We start from the raw sequence: 11,389 nt of genomic DNA on the forward strand, positions 1-11,389 counted from the left end.
ACTCTCTGTCATTAATCTTTTGCATTTTAATTATGTGTCTTGGTGTGGGCCTCTTTGGGTTCATCTTGTTTGGAATTCTCTGTGCTTCCTGGACTTGTATTTCTATTTCCTTCACCACATTAGGGAAGTTTTCCGTCATTATTTTTTCAAATAGGTTTTCATTTTGTTGCTCTCTTCTTCTTCTTCTGGTACCCCCTGGTGTGAATGTTGATACACCTGAAGTTGTCCTAGAGGTTCCTTACACTATCCTCATTTTTTTGGCTTCTTTTTCCTTTCTGCTATCCTGACTGGGCGTTTTTTGCTTCCTTATATACCAAATCGCTGTTTTGATTCTTGGCTTCATCTACTCTGTTGATTCCCTATAAAATATTCATTTCAGTTAGTGTAGCCTTCATTTCTGACTAGTTCTTTTTTATGGTTTCCATGTATTTCTCTATGCTGTCAAAGTTCTAAGTTCATCTACTCTTCCCCTAAGCTCATTCAGTAACCTTATAACCTTATAACCTTTGAATTCTGCACCTAGTAGATTGTCTCTCCATTCTGTTTAGTTTTTTCTGGAGTTTTGTTCTGTTTGTTCATTTGGGACACATTTCTTTGTCTCCTCATTTTGGCAGCCTCCCTGTGCTTGCATCTATGTATTAGGTATAGCTGCTATGTCTCCCAAGCTTGGTAGAGTGGCCTAATGTAGTAGGTGTCCTGCAGGGTCCAGTGGCACAGCCTCCCTGTTCACCTGAGCTGGGCACTCCAGGTGCACCCCACCCCCCCATGGGGTGTTTACACCTTCCTATTGTAGTTGAGCCTTGATTGCTGTTGGCACATCAGTGGGAGAAATTTACCCCCAGGACGATGAAAGGACTGGCTGCAACAGATCAGCTACGCGGAGGACACCCCATAAAGCAGGACTTTCTTCAGTGGGGCTCTGGTGCTGTCCACTGGCTACACTGGATCTGGGGACTCCTGGTAGATACAGGCCAAGGTCAGCAGTAACCTGTACTCTGCCCAGGGCCACCTAGCATGAGCTACAAAGCAATCTGAAAACGGCTGCCACTTGTGCTGGGCTTGGTGGTACCTAGGCAAAGCCAAGATGTCAACCAAGGGCAGCTGCTGCTAGAGCTGGTCCTAGGGCCACCTAGTGAGAGGTAAAGGGCACACTGACGCTAAATGCTGCTTGTTTGAAAGAATTTAGGAAAGTCTGAAGCATGAGCCAAAATAGGCCATTCGTGTGGAAAAGCCACTGGAAATGGCTTGAATGGGCCACAAGTTGGGTGGGGCAGGGTTTCAGGGAATCACCAGTGGGGGGTAAATGGTGACAGGTTAACAGAGACTCAGATATGATACCCACCTGCTGGCTCTGTGGGGAAAGGGCTCAGAAAAGAAAGAATGGCCTCTGCCAGCACTTCTGACTGGGAGAAAGCTGCTCCTCCAGCTCTCGCTCTGATACCAGGCAGTTCACTTCTTTCCCATATATTCCTTGTGCCTTTCTACCTGCTGCCCCAGCCCTGGAACTCATAAGAAAAAGAGCCTAAGTTTGTGCTTGGTCCTTTAAGGGGAACTGCCTGGGACTCCAGCAGCTTGCCATCTCACTCAGCCACAATCCCTGCTGGGTTTTACAGCCAGAAGTTATAGGGACTTCTCTTCCTGGCACTGGAACCCTGGGCTTAGGGGGCCTGGTGTAGGGCTGGGACCCCTTGCTCCTCCCAGGAAACTCCACAGCCAAGATATCCCTCTGGATTTTTATCTGCCACACATGGGTGTGGAACCAGCCTGTTCCATGTCTCCACCCCTCCTACCAGTCTCAATGTGCCTTTTTTTCCTTTCTATATACCCTTCATTTTTTTCCCATCACCATTTATCCCTCCTATACTATACCCTCTTCAACCTCTACCCACCCAGCCCCCACAATCACCACGTTGTATTCCATGTCCATGAGTTTGTCTTTTTTTTGTCTTTTTTGTTCAATCCCTCCACTCCCTTCCCGCAAAAAACTGCCCCTCTCCCCTGAGCTGTCTGGTTGCTATCTATGAGTCTGTCTCTATTTTGCTTATTAGTTCAGTTTGTTCATTAAATTCCATGAGTAAATTATATGGTACTTGTCTTGCTCTAGCTGGCTTATTTCACTTAGCATAATGTTCTCTACATCCATCCATGCTGTCACAAAGGGTACAATTTTCTTCCTTTTTACAGCAGAGTAGTATTCCATTGTATATATGTACCATGACTGTTTTTATCCACTCATCTACTGATGGACACTTGGGCTGCTTCCAAACATTGGCTATTCTAAATAACGCTGCAATGAACATAGGAGTGCATATATTCTTTCGAATTAGTGCTCCAGGTTTCTTCAGATGAATTCCCAGAAGTGGAATTGCTGGGTCATAAGGCAGTTCCATTTTTAATTTTTTGAGGTAACTCCCTACTGCTTCCCACAGTGGCTGAACCAATCTACATTCCCACTAACAGTGTACTAGGGTTCCCCTTTCTCCATGTCCTCGCCAATACTTGTTGTTTATTGATTTGATGATAGGCATTCTAACAGACGTGAGGAGACATTTCATTGTGGTTAATCTGCATTTCTCTGATGATTAGTGAGGTGGAGTGATCTTTTCATGTCTATTGGCCACCTGTATATCTTCTGTGGAGAAGTGTCTAGTCTATTCAGGTCCTTTGCCCATTTTTTATTTTATTTTATTTTATTTATTTTTAATCCTCACCCAAGGGTATTTTTTCCACTGCTTTTCAGAGAGAATGGGAGGAATAGAGAGGGAGAGAGAAACATCAATGTGAGAGACACACACTGATTGTTGCCTCCCACATATGCCCCAACTGGGGCCCAAGGCTGCAACCAAGGTACGTGCCCTTGGCCGGAATCGAACCCGGGACCCTTCAGTCCCCAGGCTGACACCCTAACTACTGAGCCAAACTGGCTAAGGCCTTTGCCCATTTTTAATTGGATTATTTGTTTCTGCTGTTAAGTTTTACAAGTTCTTTATAAATTTTGGATATTAACCCCTTATCAGAGGTACTGGTGAATATGTTCTCCCATTCAGTGGGTTGTCTTTTCATTTTGTTGACGGTTTCCTTTGCTGTGCAAAACCTTTTTAGTTTGATGTAGTCTCATTTGTTTATTTTTTTCTTTTGTTTCCCTTGCCGAGGAGATACATCAGAAAAAATATTGCTACAAGAAATGTCCGACGTGGCTTCTTCTTTATATTCTTAGTTGTAGGACTTCCGTTCAGCTAGATTTCAGGTGGTTCTGAATGATGGTTGTTCTGGAGTTTAGTTGTAATTTTGATGTGGTTGTGGGAGAATAAGAATACCACATTTACCTACACTGCCATCTGACTAGAATCCAACTATATTTTATTATAACTGTTTTTCTTTGTAGTCCTAGGTATTTTATTTAAAATATATTACTCAGAAAGGGAGTCCTATAGGCTTCAGACTGCCAAAGGGGTATCTGGAGCAAAACAGTCAAGAGACCTGCCCTACAGCTTCTGTAGAAGCACTCTTCTTCCCCTCCTCTGGACTTGATGGCATGAGGATATGAGGCTTGAGATGTGGACAAACATGCTGTAACCCCACAAAAGGACCAACACCATGAAAGCAGAATTCATTAAATAAAAGAAGGGGAAAGTGAGGTTCTGACCACTTAAGTACAAGTGGATCAAGCTTCACCTTTGACTTTTCAGTATTGTGAGCCAGTAAGTTTGAGTTGGGTTTTCTGTTATAATCACAATATAAAAAATTTAAATGGTACAGTTGATTTCAATAGTTTCTATCTCAAGAAACTAGAACAATACCCATGTCTTGATGCACAGACACAGCAAAATTAAAAAAGGTTTAAGTTTGTCAAATTGAGGGGACCTAGGGAAAATTAATTTAGTTTTTCACAGACTGAGGGTACTGAAGATTCATTCCAATGTATTCTCACATGGACTTCCTGTTTTATAGAGAATGAACAAGAACTACATTTTCCAGATGCCCTTGAAGCTGAGGTTTTACATATGACATAAATGTGGCCAAGCAGGCATACCTGCATAAGACAGGCATAGCATTAGCAACATCTATCTGCCAATCATACATAATAAATTTATTTTGTAAAAAATAAAGGATATGAAGGGAGAAAAAATACATAATGATGGTTCTACGGAAGTTAAACTTCTGCCAAGTATGATGGCAGAAGTGTTCTGATTCAATAACATGGTCCATGGTGGCAGTAGGCAAGTTCTGCAATGTCTTCTTGGGGTTTGTTCCAAGAAGCTCAGTCTAAACTGTCCATTCAGTCCATTCAAGGTTTACATATCTTCCTTTCCCAATAAATCCCATTTGCAACAACTACACTGAGCAAATGCTCTTGCTACAGATTCCTGAACAGTAAGTAAAAGTAAACAGGGATATACAAAAAGCAGCATCTTATTAGCAATTAGAAATTTAACAAGAGTTAACAGCTTATGGATAGAGATATAGGCATGACCTGGAAAGAATTATAATGGAGAAGCCCTAAGAGATAAGGTAAGATTATAAGGAGTACCACAAAGAGTCAAAAACAGAGCTTTAGATAGTCTGGACCTGGAAGAGAATTACAAGCAAAGCTGAGATATCAGAAGAAATCAGAGACAGGCAAAGAACTGAGAATAGAGAACTCAAAAGATAAAGAGGTCTTCTATAAAACTAATCCCAAAGATGACAGAGAGGGTAAGTATTTAACTGAAAGATCAGTTTTTCACATTACTCCCTGCCTCAAAAATGTCACTGGGGCCCTGACCAGGCAGCTCAGTTGGTTAAAGCATCACCCTGATATACCAAGGTTGCAGTTTGATCCCCAGTCAGGGTTCATACAAGAATCAATCAACCAATAAATGCATAAATCTGTCTCTTTCTTCCTTCCCCTCCCCCTTCCTTTCCTTCTCCCTTCCCTTTCCTTCCGTTCCTTTCCCTCCCTCCCTTCCACTCTCTGTAATAATCAATGGGAAAATTATCCTGGGGTGAGGGTTGAGAAGGAGAGAGGGGGAGAGAGGGGGAGAGAGGGAGAGAGAGGGAGAGAGAGGGAGAGAGAGAGGGAGAGAGAGAGGGAGAGAGAGAGAGAGAGAAAGAACATGAACGAGCAGGACCTGTGTTCTTCATTTCTTTACATTCTGATCACCTAGCAAAACGTCACCCAAATGTGCTAACAAAGCGTGCCCTTTGAACAGGTAGTTTCAGAAGATACTGGTGAAAATAAGATTGCAAGAGATTAAAAAGTTAATTAAACTAACTTGGTCATATATGAGGAACTTTCTATAGCAATGGTAATGGTTCTATATCATGACAAGATTATGGGTTATACAGATGTATAAACTTATCCCAACTAAGAGAATGGTTCATATTAAGATCTGTATTTTTACTGTACAGTACATAAATTTTACCTAAAAAACTAATAAACAAATAGTTCATGATAGGCATACTGAAGTGTTTAAGACTAAAGTATACTTACTTTGAAATATAACAAAAATATGAGGTGAGCTAATGAACAGATAGAAGAAGAGAGGAAAGACAGGATGGATGGATAGATAAGCAAACACTATAAAATATTAACTGCAGAATCTAGGTTGTGGGCATTTTGGTACTGAACGTACAAACAAGTCTTACAACTTTTCTGTTACTGAAAGTTTTCATTATAAAATGTTAAGGAAAGAAGGCAAATAGTGGAAACGAAGGCTATGAGAGGCTCACATATTTCAGAAGTTTGTCATTAAAGAAAAGAACTGACAAAGAAGAAGGTATATACATGCCGCTGAGAGTGGGACATCTAGGCTGTTCTTCTCTATGCCTCCAATCTGAGAATGCATATTCAGGCTATTCTGGCCTTAAGTGCTTGTTCTTGCCTCAATGAAAGAGCTCACTCACTTAAATGCCACTTATTCTAGGATAACCCAAATCCATGGATTCTAGACCCTTTGATAGTTTCCCCATTCTTTTTACCTGAGTTTTAACATTGCCTTAAACCAACCTTTAAACAAGACCTCTGGCCAATCTGGCATAACATAAAAAGTTTATCCTCTTGGTCCAAGTCTGGCCCTTAGACTCATGGCTCTCTATGGCAAAGGAATGTTAAAACAAAATGGCCTTGCCGCAAGGACAGTTCATCTGAGTGACTTGTACCTGGCATAGAGGTACTCAAAAAATGTTAGATGAATGAACCCCATGCCTGATAATATAATACACTTTTATAACTTAGTTTCACATTTATACCTACACTGCACTGAGGATAGTAAATGTTATGTGCTAAGATTCTGAAGGTAAAGATTTAACAAAGAAAAGATATGGAGTCTCTTTTGCAAAGCTAAATAAAAGATGAAGTTGGAAGATAGCTGATAAACCCAACTATCACTAAGAAACACCTACATTTTAATCATTAATACTTTCCTAGATAACACAGTAAGTCCATCAGCTTCAAAATACCATAAACATGAACTAAAGGAAAGGAGATAAATTATGCAAAGATAAGGATTGACAGGAATTCAATTTCCAAATGACCTAAATGCATGTGGAGCTAATCCGTCCTTTTTGTTGTTGTTTCCAAAGGACTGAAGATTATGCACTTGCTGAATTTTGCCTTTGTCACACATGACCTAACAAGGAAGGCATTCATTATACCATAGTAGCTTCCCTCAAGTATCTGGTTCTAAACAGCTGCAAATTTTGGAAGATAACACCAAATGATGTCTCTAACGATCAGTATGTTCTCTCCCCAACAAATATTAAAACAAGTTAATTGCTGTTAATATGTGTTTACCAGAAAATCAAGACCATATTAAACTGGCTCAGCATAAACTTTAATTTTAGAAAACAAAGTAGAAAGTTTGCGTTAAGAATTTCAATCCTACATATGTTAATATAACTAATCCAAAAAACATACCCTAAAGAATTTCTAAAACTTAACACTTTCATTCTTTGTGATAGTTGTTTTTATCTGTCAGAAAAATGCTTTATCACTAATGACTGGTTGATTTAGTCCCTTAAAATGCTGTAACTGGGTAATGACAAAATATTTTAAAATAATAATAAGCCCGATCTCAAATAAATTTCCATTTATAAGAAGTAAAAGCTGCTTCCTAGACCCAAAACAGCCAGGCCTGGGTGAAAAACATCCTGCCAAAAGTAGAAACAAACTATAAAAATGTTTCAGGAGAGTTATGGCTTGTTAAATAGTTATGTAACTATATGCATAACCTGGCTTTTTTTATAACTGTCAATCGTTCCTCAGTCACATCAGAATACACAAAGACATTCTCTAGCTATTAATTCATTTTCTATGAAGAAAAATAAGTTTCTTCTCCTTGGCAGTGCATTTTTCCCCTCTATTTGAAATGCAGTGCCAAGGAGGAGCTATTTTATTATCATCATTTATCTTTCAACTCACATTTAGTTTGACTTTCAACCCTTCACATTTACACTAGTACACTTAATTTACACAGAGCCATCTAGCCTGCCCCAGAAAAGGCCATCCGGAAACGACACATGCAAGGGCCCTTTTGGTATCTCCTTCAATTACATTACATAGTATCTTGCCATGATCCTTTCATCATAAAGAGTAGGATGATTAACACCCTCAATATCAGCAGTACCTATCAGTCCTGAAAATCCAAACAAACATACTCTTTAGAACCTCTGTTCAACAATGTCACCATACAACTGCGAATTTCTTTAAAAAAAACCACACACAAAATTAACAACTCTCAGGAGTACACAAAATGATGGTGAATTTTCAAGGTATGGTGAGGATCAAAATGAGATCAGCCCAGGCAGTGTAGCTCAGTGGTTGAGCATTGACCAGTGAACTAGGAGGTCATGGTTCAATTTCCAGTCAGGGCACATGCCCAGTTACAGGATTGATCCCCAACGGGGGACATGCAGGAGGTAGCCAATCAATGATTCTCTCTTATTATGTTTCCCTCTCTCTCTCCCTCCCTCTCTCTGAAATCAATAAAAACATTTTTTTTTTAAATGAGATTTACAGGAAAGCTTTGTTTTGTGAACTTCCAGTCAAATCTAATAGTAATTAATGACAGTAAATTTCTGCTCATTTCCTGCCTTAATAGGCAGAGTATAACTTTCACCTGCTTGGTGATGCAAAATCCAGAGAGACAATACATTATCAATAACCTACAAAGAGCCTGGGGAAGAGGAGGTATTAACCACAACAAAAAAACCTACCTTACAAGTCAAGGTCAGTGAAGGACTGAGGACTCCTATTCAAGCTTCCTGCTAAAAACACAAAATTGCAATTACTTTTCAATTTTAAGCCATCTACCTTTCAAACCAGATTCTATTAAATGATTCTACAGAGAGGAAGAGATAATGAACATATTGATAAGCTGGGCCTGGAGTTAGCCAGTAATTGCAAATGACTAGCTTCTCTTCCGATCTGATCTCTTTTGAAAGCTTTGGAAGAAAACCAAGAAACTTTTAAAATTCTGTAGTTTTGCCCTGCCAGGTGTGGCTCAGTAGTTGAGCATCGACCTACGATCCAGGAGATCTGAGGTTCAATTCCCGGGTCAGGGCGCATGCCAGGGTTGTGAGCTCCATCCCCAGTCCAGGGGCGTGCAGGAGGCAGCCCATCAGTGACTCTCTCATCACTGATGTTTCTCTCTCTCTCACCCTCTCCCTTCCTCTCTGAAATCAATAAAGATATATATATTTTTTTAATTCTGTAGTTTCATATTTGAAAGCACCACAGACAAAGTTTAGTTACATGTCCAGACAAGCAGTCCTGGGTTATTATTATACTGATACAGCCCAGCCTTAGTAACACAGCAAGAAAAAGGCTTGTTGCTGAGCTATAACCATAGGAAACCCTCAATTATCCACCATAGAATGGGGCAGGGACAAGCTGGATGAATTAAATCCTCAGGTAATTATTATTTAAGAAGAAAACTGGGTTAATTCAAACACCCTCCCCCTTACAAGAGAAGAAGTTCATTTAAGATCTGCTTTCCCTCTTCCAGGCCATTCTCTAACAAAAATGAGAACTAGCAGATAGATGATCTCCAAACTGTCTGGCAAAAAAAGGGTGGGGCAAATGGTTCTATCCTCCCCCGTCCCCCAATTCCGATCACAAACCATCAAACTATGAGTTTGGACTCCTTCATGGCATTTACATTGAACATCCAACCACCACACCCCAAAAAAAGCCTTCCTGATGTAGCTGTTTCTAAACCAAATGTGTCTTATATTGAACTGTACTACAAATGCCTGTTTGAAATGAAGTTACAGAACTTGACAACTGTTACATTAAAATTGGGAAACGCTGGTATCGAACAACTTTCGATTCACATTCGCTGTGATTCCCGGCCACAGGAGACTAAACTTCCTTTATCTCCCCTCTGGAACCACCCGGGCCCTACAGCGCCAAGGTCCCGGCCAGGGCCTGCAGTGACATCACAGCCCATCTCCTGGAAACCCCTGACGTCATAGACACGCGAACCCACAGCACTATGACTTCATCGCCGACTGCGGCCGACCCGCAGTCGACTTCCGCCGGCCCGGAGCTGAAAGGAGCTTCCGAGCCTCGGTCCCGCCCGGCCCGAGAAAGGCTAAGGACGGGCGCCAGCTCACCTGCGCTGCAACAGGAAGGGCAGGGCGGCCGAGCCCAAGCGGGCGCGACCGTGCCAGGCGACCCCCACCCAGGCCCGACTTCCTCACCGGCCGCGGGTCCCGGAGGTGGGAGCGCAGGTCCGCTGCCTCCTCACGGCCTATCCGTGACCTCCTAGGCTGCAGCCGGGACCGGGGACCCCGCTCCCGCCCGCCGGTCCGCCCGACCCTCCGTGGCCCGCGGGGGCGCTCAGCGCCTGGCCCGCGCGCGGGCGGAGGCCGGCCCGGGAAGAGGTGCGGGCCGCCGGCTCCCCGCCCCAGACGCGCCCGCAGCGCCGCGCGCCCGGACCCGCGGGCGGCGCCCCCGCCCCCACCCGCCCCTCGTCCCGGGTCCCGGGAGCGCAGGCGAGCGACGGGAGGGGGGCGGGGAACGGCCACGGTGGCCGTCGCCGAACGCCGACCGCGCTGCCCTAGCGCCACGCTACCCGGCCCCGACCCACCTGCGCTCCTGCCGCGGCCCGGGCCTGGCCCGGGGCTGCACACCCCGATGCGGCGGCGGCGGGAGGCCTGGCTCGCTCCCCACCGCTGAGGCGGACCGAGCGCCCAGCGCGGCGCGGCGAAGCCCAACGCTCGCCCCGAATCCCATTTGTTTGGCTAAAACGGCGTGACGTCACGCGCCGGCCCAATCGACGGTTGGCCTAGGGAGGGGCCGCAGGACCAGGTGATCGCAGCGCCCCCAGCTGGGCATCATGTGGTACTTCGGGCGCTGGGGTCGTGAAGAGCGGGGAGCTGGCAAAGGGAGAAGCGGCGCAGCATCGGCGGGCCCCCCAGTGGTGGCGAAGAGTGAGAGCTCCGGCCCGACCTGTGGGGAAAGCAGTCAGACCCGCAGGCTAACTGGAACCGCAGCAGCGCCGGGGTTCCGTCAAGGAACACGGCAAGTTTATTAATACTCATGGATGAACCTGGAGCTATAAATGGCATTAGGTTACTATTACATATCCTAGTTGATTTGGGTTCCAATTTTGGTTCTGCTGCTAGCTTGAAAGACTGGGCTTCTGACTTCTCATTTGTAAAATGAAGGGTTTGGGAGAGTCCCCCTGACTGTCAGTCTTTTCTAGGAAACTGTGGCAGAAATACATACCAGTACATACATAAACTCTGAGGCTGACAATGGACTGGTCCTACAGCTGGCCGGCAGGCCACACTCAGAATAGCACTGGGCTAGGAGAAAGCAGGTAAGACTAGAAGGCAGGGAAGCCACTTTAGGCAAATCCCTCCCTTGATTCTATTTCTCCATTCATACATTGGGAATGATCTCAAGAAATGAAGCCAGGAGGACCGGTGCCGTGTGCATCAGGCCCCGGGACCTCAGGAGGGAGCTCCCGGGTGGGGATGGTGTGGCACAGTGAGGCCACAGGACTCATAAGGAGCTGGAAGAGCGACAAAATTAAGGTGGCCTGCTCTTAGAATAGTCTTTCTAGTGGGATTTTCCCAGGAGATGTTCTCTCCACAGTCAGTGGAGTAAGACCAAATGTGAGGGTCCAGATAAGACCACAGACCCTGTAGCCTGAAGCCACTCAGGTGGAAACACTAGGTCTAAAGCTAGAGATTGAAGCTGTTTAGAGGACTAGGAGGGCTAAGAACTGTGCTTAAGAAACTGGAAGCCAAGACAGCAATGGTACCTTAAGAAACAGAAGGGGGGGGGTCACAAAGGAGAATGCAGGTTTGCATATATCCCGCTAATTGTTATAGCCCGGAGGGAATTAAATCCAGCTGAGACTCTTGGGGCAGTCCAAGTACTAAAATACAGCAGGCA

The 11,389-nt window shown here is 44.2% G+C and overlaps 1 protein-coding gene across 2 annotated transcripts in view; it reads right to left on the reverse strand.

Moving 5' to 3' along the window:
• The window catches only part of FBXO34 (F-box protein 34), a 73,048-nt gene extending 62,900 nt beyond the window's left edge, over positions 1-10,148 (reverse strand). Inside the window, exons 1-2 of one of the 2 annotated variants that reach the window (XM_087820299.1) lie at positions 10,074-10,148; positions 8,197-8,244 (exon numbers count right to left, since the gene is read on the reverse strand). The gene's annotated coding sequence lies outside the window, so the exon portion shown is untranslated. Of the gene's footprint in view, positions 1-8,196; positions 8,248-10,073 lie in introns of both variants that reach the window. The other variant, XM_087820296.1, reaches the window with a different exon arrangement.
• Between the last annotated feature and the right edge of the window lie 1,241 nt (positions 10,149-11,389).

Source organism: Miniopterus natalensis, chromosome 1 (assembly GCF_054644295.1).
Source record: "Miniopterus natalensis isolate mMinNat1 chromosome 1, mMinNat1.hap1, whole genome shotgun sequence".
NCBI lineage: Eukaryota > Metazoa > Chordata > Mammalia > Chiroptera > Miniopteridae > Miniopterus > Miniopterus natalensis.